We start from the raw sequence: 18,801 nt of genomic DNA, 5'->3' as shown, positions 1-18,801 counted from the left end.
GACTGGCATTTACATTGAGCTGCACTGTCCATTTGCCCTTCCCTGGTCTCCCAGCAGAGTTTATTGGAGTGAGGGATGCTTAAGTGTACACAAAATACTGCAGTATGTGGTCCCAAAGCAGAATCTGTGGACCAGAGTTCAGCTGTGGTGAAGCATCCTCTGCCCCAGATCTGTTCAGAGGTGACTGCCCACCTGCCAGAGAGCAGCTGCCTGAACGCTCAGAGAATTCCTTATCTGAGATCCAGTAGCCAAAACCACCTGCATCTAAAACACACTCACATGGGGCAACTACAGGGGAGCACCCTAAGAAGTTGGGTATAAAGTGATCCATGAATGGCAAAACATTATTTGTCCAGAGAGAGCAAACACATTCTGTATAAATTGCTCTCTAGCCTAGGAGACTGACAGGCAATGGCCAACATCAGATGCATCACATGGAGGCAGTGGGATTCTGCAGTGTCAGCTTGCCCACAGGAGCATTGCTTCCTAACTCTCCATCTGGAAATGTTGGTGCCCAGACATCAGAGTAAAGAAAAGCAACCAAACAGGCCACATAGGCTGTGACTATGGCCCTGGAGGAGCACTGGTACCCTGCCAGCAATTGGCTTCATCCCTGCTGTCATACCTGTCAAGCCAGGTAGGAGAGGGGGTAACAGTGAGTGTCAAGGGAACAAATGTGTGGATATCTGCTCCTGTTTGGGAGCAATGCTGCATGTGGGCAAGATGCTCGTTTAAGCAAGTAAAGTTAATCCGTAATGTCAGGGTAACCCCCTAATGTCAGGATATGGTGAGGCCACAGGAGAGCTCAGCTTCCACTGAGCAGATTACTAGCTCTTTAGGATATTTCCACCTTGCATCTGGACGAGAAGACAGAGTAGAAGTGATAGGTAAAGGTAGGAGAACATTTCATGTTGATAAGATTCATCATGTTTTCTGTAGCTTTTTGTGGATGAAGTTAGCTCACTAAACCTTTGTGTGTGTGACAGAGAGCCAGCTCTATCCACCCATCTGGTCTTTCTGCGTGCCTCCAGCAACTTCTTCCTTTAGGGTGTGTGGTTTTCACAAGGCAGGTTGCAATAGGAAACTCACCATATGAAAAGTCTCATCATGGGATCAGAAGAATAAAGCATGCTGCCAGTTTGACATACTAAGGCACTCACACCATAGTGTGCCTAAGGTCCTCAGACCATAGTCAACAGTGTCCCCTCACCTAGGCATCATGCATTTCACAGGCTTTTCTGAATGCCAACAGCCAACTAATACAAGGTGGGCAGGTCGAAGCCATGAGAATTTAAGATGTGGAAATCTGGACTTGCATTTCCATGTTCAATAATAGGGGTGAAGCTGTCCCATGTGTGCCATGCCTTTGCTGAAGCTCGTGTCTGCTGTATGTCTGCTTGTTTTGTCATGCCCCACACATTTGCAGACATCACTACTGCGTGTGCACAGTAGCCCTTGGTGTAACAAGATAAGCATTCACAGTGACATTAGATAAGACAAACATCGAGCTTTTGCAAGCCCAGATCAAAGGAGGAATGGACCACAGGGAATGGGAGATGGGGTGTGGATTTAGGGGTGGAGGAGGTATGGACAAGCTTGGCTTGAAGCATCCAGAACATTCTGTTTCTAGAGGGGGCGGCGTGGGGGAGGAAGGGTAGGGGAAATAGGCCATGGTCTCTCTCCAGTTTCTTTAGATGCCAGAATCTACGCTTGGGAGAGGTCTGCAGCTGAGTTCCCGTGCTCTCTGGGATACTTTCAAGTACAAATTCAGCATGAATTCAACATATGCTGTTGGGACTTGCTTTTCTGGATAGCTGTCTGCAAACACACGTTGCACGTTAACCCCCTCAGTCTAAATAGCATGTCTTTCCACCTGACAATACTTAAACCCTTTCCTCTCTATAATGTGCTATTTACTCTGTGCAACATCCTTCTGGCTGGTTGAAGAAAAAGTGGAAGTGTTAGGTTTCATGGCGCTTGCTATTTCTTTGCTTGTCATGACATGGAGAAGGTGGGGTTGAGCCTGAGCTAACATGTGGGTTAAAAAAATAGAAACCAGCAAGTTTCATACTTCTCTGTAGCGGTGCCACTGATATGTTTGTGTGTTCATATCACACCTATTGTTGTGATACGGTAATTTGCAGAGCCATATGATAGGTCTCAGAGCCATATGATAAACTGTATTTGTCACTCGTGAACCTGAAGGGTTTCAAATGGGAGCATCCATCCACCTGAGAGGAAAGGGCGGTGCTTTCTTTATAACTTCATTCAGTTCTGAGGAAGCAGATATTGGAAGTCACACCTATGGTTTTTGTCATTTCTTTAATGTGTCCTGTCATGTTCCTGTCCCTCCAAGGATTGCTAGATTTCCAGTACTTAGGGAAGCTGATGTTACAAGCTCAGTGGTGCAAGAAAGGGGAAGATTGTGCAGTCAGCACTGAACAGATATAACTCTTCCCATTCACAGTCTTCTCTTTTGCTGGTGGAGGTTTTTTTTTTGGTTTGGTTTTGTCTGACCCAAATACTTTGGTAAAGTGTACGAAGAACAAAACCAACAGAAACATCTACATCTGATTTTTCCAAAAAACTGCCAGACTGACTGGTCTTCTAAGTTGGGTGACAGGTACAGAGTTGAAAATGCCCTGGGTTTGTAGTATTTGTGTAGGAATGGTTTGTCAAAAGTTTTCACAGGCAAGACTTGCAATTGTTTCCTCCAGGACTTGAGCACTATGAATGGGGTCTATGCCAGAATGCATTCCCCACATCCCACTTACCACATCTGGGAAGCCCCCCAAACTTGCCTTGTTTCTTAATAGGAATAAAAAAAAGGAAACCATTCCTACCATAATTTGCAAAGTGATTAGAATTTAGTTTTGTCCTGCCGTATGAAAAGGACCATATACTTCAATCTTATGTTGGAGAGGGAGATGAAGATGGGTTATGATTCCTCTGACATCTCGTGCTGCTGTAGAGTACAGACATTCACATTGTGGTCTCTGCAGCAGTTTTGGAGATTCTGCCAGACTGGATAAATGGCAACCCATTTGCAACTGGCCAAGGGGTTTGGACTAGTTCTCAGAGGGCCAGTTAAGCCTTGCCATCCCAGACACTGTTGCATGGGCTTAATGTGGTCCTCAGGCTGAGGTTCTGAACACCTGGAAGAGGCAGCATGAACTGACTGGGGCTGGGAATAGATACCTGAACCTGGAAAACATGAAACCTATGAAATCATAACTTTCTTCTATGTTGTGGAGCAAAAGGTGTGGTGAGATGAGAGCCATCTGAAATGAGGTGGTCAAACTGAAAAAAGGGAAGTTCAGGTTAGATATAAGGAAGTTCTTTACTGTGAGGGTGATGAAGCACTGGAAGAGGTTGCACAGAGAAGTAGTAAATGCTCCATCCCTGGCAGTGTTCAAGGCCAGGCTGGATAGAGCTTTGGGTGACATGGTCTAGCATGAGATGTCCCTGCTCATGGCAGGGGGGTTCTAACAGGATGATCTTAAGGTCTTTTCCAACCCAAACCATTCCATTATTTCCATAATTTCTATGATTTCACTGGTCTGTCCCTATTTTTATGGCAGGGGAAACCACTCTGCATCTTGTTTTCCCTTACTTTAACCTCTACCTCTATCTCTTCCTTTTATTTTATTTTTTTATTATTGGAAACAGCCCAGCTGAAGACATTTGCTTGTAACAAGCCAGTGTTACCTCTGCCCTAGCAGACCCATCTGAGCTGTCACTTTCACCAAGCACCTCTCCCATTCCACATCAAAGAGGCAGTGGCTGGTGGTATTCTCCACCTGCACAAGAAAGCCTATGTCATCCCTTCTGCCAGCCAAGGAGGTTTTCTTTATTGGTTTCTCCTGCTCCTGGCTCATTTCTATCTCTGCCTTCTGTGGCTGCTGTATTGCGCAGTATATGCTACCAATTGCTTCACCGGCAGGTTTTACCACTTTAGTGAAGAAAAAAAACTCTGCAAGCACCAAGAAATGGCATGAGTTGACCGTGCCTTATTATTGTCCTTTCATTCAGTGCTGACAAAGGGAATTAGCAGCCTGACCATCCCTGCAGCCTGGACTGCAATTGGGTCATTGGCTGTAGAAATGGACCTTGACTAAGAGGCCAAGGCAAGGGCAAGTGCCATTTGTGCTGTGTTTGAGATTTAATAATGGGACATTTTTCTATTTACCTGGTGCTCCCACATGCTGTTTCCATGTGTTAGCTCTACTCAAGATTTTCTGGACTTAGAGAAGATGTTGGTGTCCTCAGAAAGTTGTAAGACCTCGCTGTGCAGCCAGAGATAACGTTTGGAGGATGTGTGAAGGCCAGCTGTACTTGCTTCTCACTTCCTGCAACATCTTGCTTTTTTGAATCCTAGGATGCATTTATTTAAGTAATGTTATAGGGTCACAGGCTCTACATGTATACAGGAAAGGAGAGTGCTAGCCTAGGAAAATAAATGGTGGAGACTGAAAGGGACCTGGTGTATGAACAAACCATGCAGGCAGATTACTTACTCAACTAAGCTGGAAGAACAGCCCAGGGAAGGTCTGCTAGGGAGAACAGTGGTACCTGTACTGGTGTCCTCGTAACCGGGAGGGTTGGTGGGAGGGGAAAAGCACCACAGTGAGAAGGGAGGAGAAGGACAACAGGGGAGTGTAGCTGAGGTGGAAAGATCAGCTGGGCATTGGAAGGGTCAGGGCAGGGCAGAGAGGGCTGAACACCATGGGTGTTGCAGCCAATATGAAAAGTACCTCTTTGCTCCAAGTCCCTGAGCAAGTGCAGAGCACTCTTAGGAGGCTGGAAGTCCTTTCCCTCCTGTTGCTGTTTTATGGCAGAAGGGATATGTCACTCTCTAGGTTTTCTTTTTCGTTCCCTGACAAAGAGGGAAATTATTCCTTTGGCTACAGAGGCATGGTTCCCTTCTGACTGAGGAAGTATCTACACATGTCACAATACGGGCCAGCCTCTGAGTTTATTTGCATCAGCGCAGAACTGGAAAAACTCGCATCAACTTCATAGCAGTCTTTCTAATTTTGAATCAGGGGCTGAAGCAGTGCTACCGTGTCAGGAAACTGGTGGTAAAGAGAGAATTTGTGAGGGGGAAAAGCTACAAGCACAGAGACTGACCACTGAAGTAATCTCTTTCTTCTTCCTTGCTACCTGCTTGCCTGCTTCTTGTCAGCTGTCCATGGTCTTCTGAAAAGGAACATAAATTATGCTTTGCTTTCCCTCATACACACATGTTCCCTTTCTGTGCCTTATTCATTCATAAATACAAGTATTTTCATGACTCCATTCCTTCTCCTTTTGTAATCTAGTCACCACTTTCATGGCTCCCTTGTGTTTGAGGCAGGATATGGGCAGAAAATAGTAACACAAGATTCAAACTAGAAAAATGAAAACCTATTATCTGGGGGAAAAATAAACTCAAAGTTAGATGTTCAGAGGGCGGGACCTTTGGAACTTGTGAAAGAAGGAAAACTGGAAACAACAAGGACAGCAGACAGAGAGCTGGAAAAGAGCTTGCAACGTGATAAAGCACGCACTTAGAGAGTGAGAAGGCAGCCAATGTAATTTAGAGCTCTTCAGCTGCTGATGTCCTTTTTGCATCCACAAACCTCAGAACTATATTTCACCCCTGAGTGGTCCTATCAGTGGCAATGACAGCAAAAGCTGAAGGTTCTCACTGTTGAGAGGATTTGCCTCAAATCCTATGGCAAGGAATTACTCTAGTGTAGTCCAAGCAGCGCTGTGGGACTGAGGAATTGCCTGGCTGGTCTGTGGTGCCTTCATACTAGTCAGAGACATCATGTCCCTGTCCATGCTGGGAGCATGTAGGAAGACATGGGCTAGACAAGCGGGAGGAGAAAGGGAGCATTTACCATATTGCCTGTCTGTGGGGATAAGATAGCACAAAGAATAAAAAGCCTGGGCTTTTTGACTTCAAGTGTGCTTATAAAGGGTGATGCTTGTGAAGTGTGGAACAAAAATCAGCAAGATGTCTCAATGGCACAAAATTGATTGAATTTTATAGGTGTACCTGGGCACTGACAGCCCTTTGAGATATATGATCAATCAGAGAAAAATGAGAATGAATGAATGAATTGAAGCAAACGACATGGCAGACTGGTAAAGAGTGCATCCCAAGGATGGCCTCCATGTGACTCAGCAGCAGTGGTGCAGCCAGGTAGACGAGCTCTGATCAGGCAGTGAACACTTGTGGGCTGCACTGCTGCTTAGGGAGGTTCCTTCTGCTGCCTCCCATGTGGTTATTCCAGTCCAGTGCTGTCACCTTCATGGTTCAATGTTGAGGTGATATCCATGCCATTGGCCAAAGAGTGGACATGACAGAGTTCTGAAAGTTAACAGAGACTTCTGCATGTCATAGATACCAAAGTATTGCAGAGTGAAAGCAGGATGAAAAATGGAAGCTGCAAAGTCTTTGGTAACTGATATATGTCTCCAGCCTTCTTTGCTGAAAACTGATCCTGCCCAGTACTCAACGAACTACTGGTTGCCCTTTCTCCCTGTGCTGGCTGGCAGCTGAGTCTGTCCCAGCAGCAGCTAATGCTGCTCACCAGCATGGCTTACTGGGTATGCACTGTGTTCTTCCGAAAACGCCCAGAGAGAGTTGTGGAGCTAGAGGCTTCTCCTCAGAAGAGAGCAGTCTCTGAAGGCAGGCTGCTGTTCAGCCAGTGCCTTGCTGGGTACAGGTGCTGTTTGTAAAGCTGAGGTCTTAATACAAGGGCAGCTTGTCTCTGTGATTTAAAAATCCTTTTGCAGTCTAGGGAAATGTCAGCAGGCAGAAACAAGGCAAAAAACAAGTAAAGACCCAGACACAAAGAAGCTGTTGTTTTCTGCCTGTCCTGGCTGTCAGTGGTGTTGGGTTGCTCAATGCTACTCAGGAAAACAGCTCTGGAATTTCTCTGCCTTTCTATGAAGGCTGAAGACATGTGAAGTGAAATGCCTCTGCCTGAATAAACACCTGCCAGGCTGTCATGGGAAGAGCTGGGATGCTGAAATGCAACAGGGTGAGGACTGGCACTAGGCCCAAACTGGGAGTTGAGGAGAATCCTCTGGCAAAGCTGGCATCTTGGTTTTGTTTCCTTGGTTCCCACCTGCATGTGTAATCGATACCCAGGTGGTGGAATGACTAAACTTGCCCGCTGTTGCTGCTGCTGGGTTTTAGCTGCACTGAGCAGTGGGGAGGAATAGAGGGGAGGGGATGGGTGTGAAAGAAATTCCTGTCTCAAGAACCACAGAAGCATTTTCATGCCTGGGATACTTTCCTATTTGCTTTCCCCCAAGGTGGCCCCTCTCACCTTGGAGACAGTGTGGCACCTGAAACCATGGTCCACATGATCATGAGCCTATTTACAGCTGCAAAGTCAGGAGGAGAAGACGTATTTTGCAGGTCCGAATGCCAGTTGGGAGGGGCTGGATATAAAGGAACTGGGGGGTACCCAGAAGAAGACAACAGGGTGACATTCTGGCTCAGAGAGCCTGTGTTTTCACAGAGGAGAGTGGACGATGTGCTGTGCCCACACTTGGCCCACTGATTTGTTTTCTGATCCATCCCACTCTTGATGGATGGCTCAAGGAGGATCCTTCTGTGTGCAGACTTGTTCACAGCTGGTGGAAACTTGCCCAAGGCGTCTTTGTCTGCCATCACAGCCCCATTGAGAAAGTAAAGGGACATATCACGAATGATCCAAATCAAGGGAGGGGAGGAGCTGCAGCGGGATGGTACAGATCTGCACACTATACTCCACTCACTTGAAGAGTCCCATCCTTTCCCATGCAGTAATTAATTTTCCTATGCAGCCCTCACATTTCCTGGAACTCAACAGCAGAGAAACCAGCAAGCATTTGTGTCCAGTTTCTTCTATCACAGATTTGCTATATTTAATTAAGGTCCAGGCCATAAAAGCAATTACATCTAGTTATCACAAAGAGGGTCCTCACATACCTCCTGTCTGAGCACACTGCATCTGTAAAAGGCTGGTGCCAGGCAGTCCTGTGTACTGGACCACTCTCAAAGGAGAACCCTGACTGTGGAGATCTCTGCCAAATGGGATCATAAGTAAGAAAGCAAGCGTCAACCTGAGCACTTCAAACGGTCAGTCTCGACAAAGAACTCATCAGAAGGACCTCACAGGGCTCTGTGCTAACACTAGTGCTATTCAACACACTTGCTATGATCTGGAGAGGAACATGAGCAGCAAGTTAACAGTTTACTCATGGCCCACAGTCATTCCAGAGGGGCAATACAGAGCTGGCTGCAAAGGACTGCAGAAAATCTCCTGGCACTGAGTGACTGGGCACTCTATGGAAGATGAAATTCAGTGGCAGCTAATGCAAGGGAACTCCACAAGGAAGAAAACAGCCTGGCTCTACAGATACACTGAATGGTTCTAAGTCAGCTGCTGCCAGCAGAGAAAGAGATCTCAGATTCATTGCAGACAGCCTGCTGAAAACACTCTCTCAAGGCTCTGTAGAGGTTAAAAAGCCAAACTGAAATGTTAGGAATGAGTACAGAAGAAACAAAGAACATGATTACACTTCTGTATACTTCATGGTCTGATGATAATTTGAAAGTTATGAGTGCTTCTGGTTACTCATTTGAAGAGCATAAAGAAACACTAGTAAGAATAGAGAGGACATCAACAGTGATCTGAAGTAGGAGATAGTTTCTGGGCAAGCACAGATTGCTAATCATGGAAAAGAGATAGCTCAAAGGAAATAAAAAATGGTATGGAGAATGTCAACAGAGAACTAACATTCATGCAGCCCCATATCACAGAAACTAATGGCACCTGATAAAATGGTTAGGCAACAGATTTAAAACAAACAAGCTATGGACTTTTCCACGTAGGCATCAAGGAATAATGGAACTTGTTGCCACAGACTGAATGTGGAAGACAATGCATGAATGGGCTGGGTGCATCTATGCAGCATATTTCCTCCTGAATTCCTCCTGAATGAATTCATTACTGCTGACTGAAGCAGCACAGGTGCTACCTGTGCACCATAAGTGTCTTAAACAGCAGACTAATGGTGGGTGAGCAAGTGTAATGGGATGTACTTATGTTTCCTCTGTTTCATACATTTCTTTCCTTAATACCTTCTGACTGCCAGACAAGAGCTACTGGTTCTTCAGCCTGAGCTTGTAAAGGTAATCTTACATTTTTAGCAGCACTTTTTTTTTTTTTTTTATGGTCATTTCCCAAATTAATAGGTGACACCTGGTGTGATATTACAGGAGAAGTGGAAAGTGAACCAAGGAGCTGGAGAAGACCACAAACTTCCAGATGAAGATCTTATGGACATTGCTAATGTTCTTTGCACTGGTGTGTTTTGCCATGTCCTAAACCAGAAATAGGGACTTTTGAGTGAAAGCAGGTAAAGATTGTGGTCATTTTTTTAAAATGAGAGAAGCATTGGCTCCCCTATTAGCTTTGCCAGGACAGTAGATATCCTTATACATTTAGGAGATAGGTAGAAGAGACACATAGTCTCCTCTTGCTGGATGAGCAGTAAATACGGTCTGGCTGTCTGATCCAGTTACACCTGTTCAAGCAAGGAATGCCAAGTTCCATATCAGCAATGAAATTTGGATTCTATGTATTTACTATAGTGAGTTTTGCAGAAATAACTGAGTAAAATTTGTCCCCAGGGTCTCTGGTCTTTCCAGCTTGCACAGATTCATTGCTTGGGGCTTAATTTCAATTGAGGAGAATAATTTTACGTTAATAAGCTGGAAGGAAGTATGAACTGTCCAGGACAATCTTTGCAGAGGAGACGATAACTAGCTACAGGTCCAGGACTGTGGGCTAATGGTAAGAGAAACATGTTGGCTGTGGCTTAGCACAGTTTCAGACATCAAGCAGTCCTGGCCACAGCCTCTCTGGGGTTGTTTCACAAAGGAAGATCATGTTGCAGCTCTGGGAAGGAGACAATATACTTTCGGCAAACAAAACTGCATTTTGGTTTATCTGGCCCTTTCCATTTCAAATGCTTTAATTGCTGATGTGAGCCATGTCATTTAGTGACCAACATCTATTCAGAGACTTCAGCATTTAGGATGATATGTGTCCTGAACCATTTCAGCTGTGGTTCTGCTTTTTTCTTTCCTGTTCTGTTCTGCCCAGTTTGACTCCACCTTCTCTGCCTGCCACCGTCCTCAGTAGACAATGTTTTTCCATTTAATTTTATGAGACAAACGAAAGGCATTCTCATCCCCTCCCCCAGGCCTGGAGAAGGAAAGCCCACATCTGGAGGCCATTCACAGCTGCAAGATCTCTTCTGACATTCTTTGCTTTGAAATCCAACCCGGGTAACCTTCTGTCTAAATACTCTGCAGAAAGGAGCTTTGTGAGGAGAGTCCATGAAGAAGCCTGTGATCCCTACATCTTTTTGCAAGCGCCAGACATTGAGACTACAAACTTTCTTCCTCACAAGGCAATTATTATTTGGGTTTAGGGCTTCCTAGTTTTGAGGTTGCCAAATATCCACTTTGAAAGCAATTCAAAAAGGGAGCTTTGTTTTTCTGGGGTGTGAAACATACCCAGCAACAGTTAAATTAAGCTGTCTGAAGCATTGTTTAGGTTCCAACTTCCACAACTGATTTTTTCCAAACTGTCCAAACTTTAGATTTCTTGCATCTTCCTTGCCCACATAAATTGTTGTACTCTGACCCTTTCTTGCCAGCAAGGTGGATAATTTGTAATTCCATTTTAAATACCTTGGAACAGAGGCTTACTTGTTATCTCTGTGTTTGCTTAGCCTGTATGTGCTTTCATCTATGACTGCATTGCTGAGTGCTTTACAGTGCTAGCAACCACACTCATCATGGTCATAAATGCCCCTGTCATGATTAGTAGGACAAAGATAATTGATCTGGTATTTAAAGCCTGGCACACAGAAAGCAGGTGTGTCTTTTCCCTACAGAAAAAAAAAAAAAAACAAAAACCAAAAAACCTGGAAAAAAAAGACCAAAACAAAACCCAAACAAACAAAAAAAAAAAAAATAAAGGGCTTGTCCTGTTTCTTTTTCAATGGAATTCTGTCTCCTTTTATGTTCTGATGAAGGCCAGTGACCGTCTGTGCCCTGTGACACATCCTTTTCCCTGAAGAACTCACTGGTCTGGGGTGTTTCATATTGTATTGGGTCTCTGGGACCTGAATGGGTCCAACTACCTTAACTTCTAGCAATACACTAAGGTATTGTTGCACTCATATTGTATGCCTGCTTGCCTGGAAACATCCACCCTGATGCTCCTTCTTGTACTGCAAATCTGAGCAGACTAGAGAGGCTATGTTCTTCTACGTTAGTATAAGCTGGGAACCATTAATGGTTGGTTGTTAATTTTTTACTGTTTAAGTAAGTGAGCTTTATTCTGAGAATAGATGTTAATGTACATGCACTCAAGAGACAGAAGAATATATTATAAAAGAGCTGTATCAATTTTCTAGTTCTCAACCCCTGATGGATTAAAGGCACCCATTCACCTTTTAAAAAGTTAACTATTGCAGGGTATGATTCATGCTGTCCTGTTTCACTTCATACTACTACAGGCCCAGTTCAGCTCCTGTGTCTTAGTTGAGAGGACAGTAATAAACCACTGAACAAAAGTGACTTAAACTATGGCACATTTTATAGGGACTTGTCTGAATCAGTTTAGCTTTCTAGGCTGTTCCACGTAACGTAATATAATGGTCTGCACCTATCTGGGCTGTATTCAGCCTATATGCTACTTCAGTTTGGCTCACATGTTATAACTGTTTCCCTGAGAAGACTGCTGAGGACAAGTGATTAGTAGCTCTGGTGAACAAGTTACGTTTTTTTCTTGTATCAAGCTAGAATTGTTCTTTGTATGACACAATCACTAGAAGATTTGGAATAGACATGTATTTTGGGGAATATGGCTGTTTGTGCCTGGAACTAAAGTGTCCCTAAGGCTTTGTGTACATAAAGAAATACCTTTTTAGTGCTGGGATTAAATTTGCACTGGTATAAAAGGCAAGCATAATGTTCATTACTCTTACTGAGGAAACAAACCAAACTATATTACTCCTCATGATTATTACTGTTATCTACTCTATGGCAATACTGAGAAGCTATGGCCCCAGTGTGTTAGGTGCTGGTCAAAAATATAATAAGCCACCACTGTCCTTAGAGGTAAGTGTGATGCCAAAATGCAGTCGTGATCATTAGTGTGGCCATCACAGAGATCTGAGTCCCTGTTTCAGAGTGCAAGGGTTGGCCTGAAGGAAAGCGGTTTTCTTTGTATGTGCTCTTCAGTTTGGATACCTTGAGGAAGATTTCTATACGTGTGATACTGACTTTCCCACCTCAGTTATTCTGCTGCTGGTGACCACATGGATGTCATCCATGAGCAGTGAGACCTGCCTCTGGAAGCAAGCAGTCCTGTCATGTCAGGATTGTAGGCTCTTCACCGGCTGTGGGCAGCAGGACATGGTCACAGATGCTATTCCTATAGTTCTGGAGTTGTGGTTTCTTGTCACTGGCTCTTGCTGCCAGCATTGCAGGTGGTGTGCTTCCTTTTGACAGGGGGGTGAACCAGGGCAGGGCAGGGCAGGGCTGGGACAGGCAGGTCTAAAAAGCTGGGCTTGCACACACAGTGATGAAACTTTGTCTTGGAAGGATGGAAGCAACTGGAATACGCTGCTTAAGGGAGAAGATCTAAAAGAAAATAGTTGCAGTAATGGAAAGAGTTTGAGTGGAAGGAAATTTTCAGCTGAATATCAGGAAATCTTTGCTAGCAACTGACTTTTGTTGGTGTGTGGAATAGCTTCCCAAAGGAAGCCCAGTAATGGAAGCCTAGCCTGTCAGTTCTGGTCTGGTCCCAAACTGAACTGGACACAGGAGAGCACACTGCAGGCCAGGAAATGAACTTGCTTTGGCTGGGAAGAAGACTATGGGTGTGACCCTGCTTCATAAAAAATCAATGCAAGTGTTTCCAGTGACCTCAGGGAACTCAGGCTCCTACTAAACAGTAATCCAGTGCTGATTTTCCAGCTCCCTTCCACACTTGGAAGTGTTTCTTGTCAGTGCAGTGGTGATGGCACAGTTATCAGGATTTTCAAAACTATGCCTTTCCATTCAATTTTGCCACTTGCTCCCTTCAGGCAGCTGTCAAGGAACAAGAGTGCAAGTGTCTCTCAGATGCACAGAGCGCTAGGAGGAGAGACCTAGATGTACTTCTCACCAGCTGGGATGGGAGGGAGCACATCCATGCCGTACATAAGGCCTGTACAGCTGTGTTTATTGGCCTAACTGAAACCCACCCTGGCCTCTGATCTGGCATAGGCAGGAAAAGGGGAAAGAATAGATGCCTTTCTACTGGGCTTGGTCGTTCCTCACTTGCGCCCTCTGCTCCCCTGGGACTCCTCTGCCCAGTAGCAGAAATAGGCAACACTTTTGGTCTCTTGTGTTCATGGCTGGTCCCTGTGGACGTCTCTGTGGCTCGAAAGATGTATCACTGAGGAGACATCCTCCTAGTGCTCTGTACAGTCCTTCCTGGTGTTCCCCAGTTACACTCAAGTGTGTTAGTGCTGGGATGCACAGGGCAGCCTGAGCAGGGTGGAGGCAAATAACTGTGGTTTTAAAAGTAAATAATTTGAGCAACAGTAACCTCTCCACCCAGGTAATCACAGTGAACAAACATTCTGCATGTCAAAGGTGTTTCTGGAGATAAGGGTTAGCACAATAAGTCTCCTGCTTGCTCAGCTTTATCTAGTGGCACTTAATGCCACCTAGCTTGCTCTCTGCTGAAGGCAAAGTCTTGTCCCTCCAAGCAGCAGCACTCCGGTAGATGTTATCAGTCATTTTCAAGGGCTGACATTAAGCTCCCAGTGTGGCAGGTATGGTGTTTCACACGGGGGCTGGATTTAACCCCTAAAACTTTGCCATTGATTCAGAGAGTGCAGGGTTTGTCCTGGGGAAAAGAAAAAAGGGACAGATACGATGGCTGGGAAATTCAGCTTCATGGCTGCAATCTGCCCTTGTGCTTGCAAAGCAGCATGAGGCTTTTATTTTCCTTTTTTTCTATTTTAATTACCCATGCAAATACTGCTTGCTGGAGAAAATCTCCATTTCTTCAGATACTTAGCCATGAGGAGCTCTACAAAAGAAGTCCTGGAGATTGCTGCTTAAGATTTGGCTTTCTGACCTTCCTGCATATATTGACAGTCCATTACCATGTTGTGATGGTTGCCTAGCAAGGTGGTGCTACTGGTGGCAGTGACAGCTGCGTCACCCCAGAGGGTTGGTGAGGCTGAAACTCTGCAATATTTGTTCTGCAACAGTGCAGTGCTTGCCCCAGTGTAACCACAAGTCATGCAAGTGGGTGTTGTGACAGGTTGACACTGCCTACGTGCTCACCTAATTTCTATCACCCTGCAGTGGCTCCCTGGTTTGACGTTACCAACATCCCTGCGAGCAGAAAAGACCAAGCCTTGCTGTGCTCTTATGGACACATGCAGTGGCTGAGCGGCAGTTCTGTAGACCAGCTGAGCTTGGAACTGTGTTCAAGAGCAATGCCTAACATACAAAACCACCCTCTCATCTGTAGTACAGTTATTTTCATGTTATGATGTGATAATCAAGACTGTGGCATGTAAGAGTGTGTGGGCTGTGATGCAGGCGCCTTGTGGATGGCAGGGTTAGAGGCAAAGACAGCCAACCCAACCTGTGTTGCATGAAAGCTTATCAATGGTTAGACTTCAGAAAGTACATCCGAGGGAGAGATCCTCTTGTCATAGGAACCCTTCTAGTGGGGTTCCTATGGAGGTAAACTTTTAGCCTGATGGTACTGAACTCATTTATCAGAAAAATTCAATTGCTGGTATAGTTGCATGTAATACTAATAATAGTGGGGAGGGCAACAACAGCAAAGTCACCTCAAATTGCACAGGCAGAGATGGATTCTTGAGTTCATTCCAACAATGAAATGCCATGGCTACCTTCTCATAGCAAAGTGTTGTATGTATGTGGGATGTGCCAAGGATATTGCAGTCAGTATCCTCAAACACAGTGCCACTACAGAGGATGTGGGCATCATGGTAAATAATCTTTAAGCCAAAAACCTCAACAGTTTAGGAAAGACATCACTCCTAAATGTATGAGGGGAATAAGAAATGGGACATTTTCATGTTTTCAGTCCCCCTAACCTCTGTGTCAAAGAGGTGTCCTGGTCCCTTTAAAGTCCTGGTCCCCTGACAGCTCATGTTATGAACTAGGTTAGTATATTGTCCAGTTGCCCATACATGTAGAATTCCTGGCCCTGAAACTGAAGTACAGAGGTAAGAACAGGAGGATTTGTGCCCTGTGCTAGGCTTATAAGGGTAAGGGAAGCTGGGAAGGACCTGGAGTACAGGCATGGCTGGTGAGATCATATCAGAGTACAGTCTTCTGTTTTCCTGTTTATATTTTTCGAAGGATGCTGAAAACTGGAAAGGACTCAAAATGTGGTTTATATAAGAGAAAGTTGAGAACTGACTTAGTCACAGTGTACAAATACTTCACCTGGGAGAGAGATATCTAATAGTAAACAATGCTGGCAGAATAGGTCTTGTTGAAATCTCGTTACACCTACACTAATAAATAAAGAGATCCAGGGCTGGTTTTCTGAACCTGAGGGCAGATGGCACAACATCCCTCTGAATAAAATTTCTTCTTCCCCAGAGAAGGTAGCTTTGGCCAAATAACTTGTTGGGAACGCTGTCCTGACCTGTGGTGTCAGGCGCAGCCCTGCTGTCGGTAGGAGAATACTTGCTGTCACAAGCCAAAGCCTTTTGTGAAGCATGCTAACAGTTTAACAATGCAGAAAATTGCATGACAAGGCATGTGCATAGTCTCAGCTGCATAGCTTACTATTACAGAAGTCACCTCAGTGGCTGGCAGTTGAAGGCCATCTAGAAATAGGGTGTGCACTCCAAAGTGTGAGTCTGGTTAGCCAGAGGGACAGTTTCAGGACAGCAGTTCCTTGTCATTTGAAGTCTTTCAGTCCAGTTTGGATGTCATCCTAAAAAGACAGAGATGTCAGAGAAACGTGGCCGTAGTGTGGGCCGGAGAGAGCCCAAAGGTGAGTGCTGTGCACGATGGGGTCAGAACAGGGTTCTGCAGTGTCCAGAACATGTACCTGTATCCCTAAAGGGTGTGATCACTACAGGAAAAGCCTCTGTAAGAACCTCCTAATGATCAGAAAGAGACTCATTCTCCATCATCCCTGCTAGGAGCCCTAAGATCTATGGAAAGCACCTGATTAAATCTCTTTGCCTCTAGGGTAGGAGATTGAAGTGCAATCCCTATACTCCCTGCTGCTCTTTTCTGTGGGAAGTCTCAGTACCTACATATAACCCAGTAGCCAAGAGGGGCTGGAGGGGCTCAGAAAAAAAGAGAGAAGCTTTCTGGGTGTGGACATAAGCATTTCAAGCCATGGTCGTTTTCCCAGCAGTGATGTAATAAACTGGCTGAGATCCTGCAGGCATCAAGTCGCTTTCCCTGGATGTACATTTTGTTTATGTTCTAGTGAGCCAGGTATCTGAGTCTGTGCCCCAGTGAAAGCTTGACAGTGAAGAAGTGGAGAAGAAATAGTAAATGGTACAGGAATCTTCCCATTAGGAAATACAGTAAGGAAGGACAGTTTGGAGGTATGGCTCCTCTGACGTCCATACCTCCACTCGCCAGGATACTTCCCCAAGACAGCAATTGGTGCTGTTTGGGACACCTTGTGCCTTACCGGATTTCATCTGAAACCCACAGGTTTCTTCAGCAACAACAAAAAGACTTCAGTAGCTTTTCCATCCTAGAGAATCTCAATGCTTCTTGAGGGCCTCATTAGGATTTTTAAAAGAAGTCTCCAGATCTCCAGTGCAGAGGTTAAGCCAGCTGTAAAAATGGCTATGAAGGAGGTGAGGCAGTTCAATCACTACAGATTTTAGTTTTCATTTAATAACTATTAAATGCATTTTAAGGGGATCAGCAGATCAGCTCCAACAAAGCTGTGAAGTACATATTTAAGGTCTGTAATAAATTGTAGGTGGAAAGAAGCACCAATACATTCCAGAATGGTTCTGTGGAGAATCTTAGCAATATTGCACTTCAGACATCACCATCATCCCAAACCCAGAGTATGACTACTGCAGAGGGAGGTGTTATGCTGAACTGCTGTGTTAGCCCAAACCAGGAGGTGTTCCAAGGCTGGAATAGTAAAACATGTGGTACAGTAGGACAGACAGACTTTCCTAGGGCTGATTGAGGATTGCTCATTTAGGTGCCCATTAGTGGACCTCTAGGACACCCTTAGGGTTGCAACACAGACAAATTTAAGATGAGTGGTAAAGGGCTGTCGCACAGGCCAGTGACCTGTTTTGAGTCTCATGAAAGGGGAGCGGCTGACCTGTGACTGCATCCAGTCATGAAGCAAAATACTGGGGATTTTGAAAGTCAGGTCTGTGGTGCACTGGTAAAGCTGCATGTGAGGCTTCAGTAAGGGGAGTAATTAAGGATGTTTGTTGTGTCCAGTGCTGGATTAACAAAGGAGTGAAGGACCAGCTCTGCAATCTATGTTTTAATCCGGAGCTTTGAAAGCTGATTTCAAACCAAAGTAAACCAGAAAATTCTTGCTTTAAAAGGAATAACAGTGGGAAAAAAGCCCTTAACCAAATGTTTTTCTAGCTCAAAAATCCTTCAGGAAAAAACAGCAGGGGAGAGTCATGCAGACAGCGAGAGCTGAGCCTTCCCACTTATTTCCAGTGCTGAAGACTGACCATGAGTGACCGCAGCATTCTTAATTAGGATCATGGCTCTCTCAGAGCCACCTTCTTTACTACTGACCCAATCCTTACTCCTCATCCATGGTGTCCTCAGCACAGCTCAGGCTGGCAGAAGCAGCCCCTTTGAGCTGTGTTCCCTTCTGTTGTCTCCAGCCAGTCTTTCTAGTTTCACAGCCTCTGTGAAGCTGCAGGCTTCTGTTTTTTGTGTGTCATTCAGGAAACACACCCACCTCTCTTTCCCCAGCCCCATCTTTTGCCTGGCTCAGAGATTTTGTAACTCGTGTGAAAGAATTTGAAGCAATGCAAACTACAGCCAGTTTAAACAATAAAAATAACTTACAGAAATTAGAGATGGGAAAATCTTGCTAGCTTATTCGGCCCATCTTCTCACATTCTAGCCCAGTCCAGTTCCTGCAAGATTCTTGCCTACCGTTCATTTTCCAGTGCATTAGCCAGTCTGGTTGTGTATGATTTAAGCAATAGACATCCTTTGCTTCCCATGAGATGACTGTTTCTCACTGCTTGGAAGAGGTTTCTGAAGGTTCTTTTTCCATTCTGCCTGACCTAATTTCCCTATGCTCTGCCCATGGTAACACATGAGCCAAATGTTTTCCCTCCTTCATGCTTACCCTCTTCAGGTGATGGCAAATAATTCTTGTTAAGTCAAGCTGTTTGGCCACATTTAGTTTTAAAACTCAGCAATTGTAATCCTTGGTTACCTGGGAAAGACTAATGTTGAGATTAGCATGCTAATGGGTGCACAGAACATATAAGACATTGCTAGTAGCATTGCCTTTTATTACAATAGCCACTTCACACATCCCATCACAAGATTTGGCTTTGGTTGCTTTTGTCTTTGCCAGACTTGAAGTCAGCATCATGTAGCTCACATCTGCTTCAGCTGTTTTATTAGGTTCTTTTCAGGTTTGTTTTTACTTTTAGTCAAAACCACTTAGCTGTTTCTGAGAACAAGGCTGGCAGAGGAATATTTTGGTT

At 44.8% G+C, this 18,801-nt stretch overlaps 1 protein-coding gene across 2 annotated transcripts in view; it reads left to right on the top strand.

The window, feature by feature from the left end:
* Positions 1-18,801, top strand: part of GSG1 (germ cell associated 1) — an 88,523-nt gene that overhangs the window by 53,256 nt on the left and 16,466 nt on the right. The gene's annotated exons all lie outside the window — the stretch shown is intronic.

Source organism: Pezoporus wallicus, unplaced genomic scaffold, assembly GCF_028554395.1.
Source record: "Pezoporus wallicus isolate ANWC-B61680 ecotype Strahan unplaced genomic scaffold, APGP_CSIRO_Pwel_v1 scaffold_3294, whole genome shotgun sequence".
Lineage (NCBI taxonomy): Eukaryota > Metazoa > Chordata > Aves > Psittaciformes > Psittacidae > Pezoporus > Pezoporus wallicus.
The sequence above is the reverse complement of the archived record's forward strand: the minus strand, read 5'-3'. Positions and strand labels throughout refer to the sequence as shown.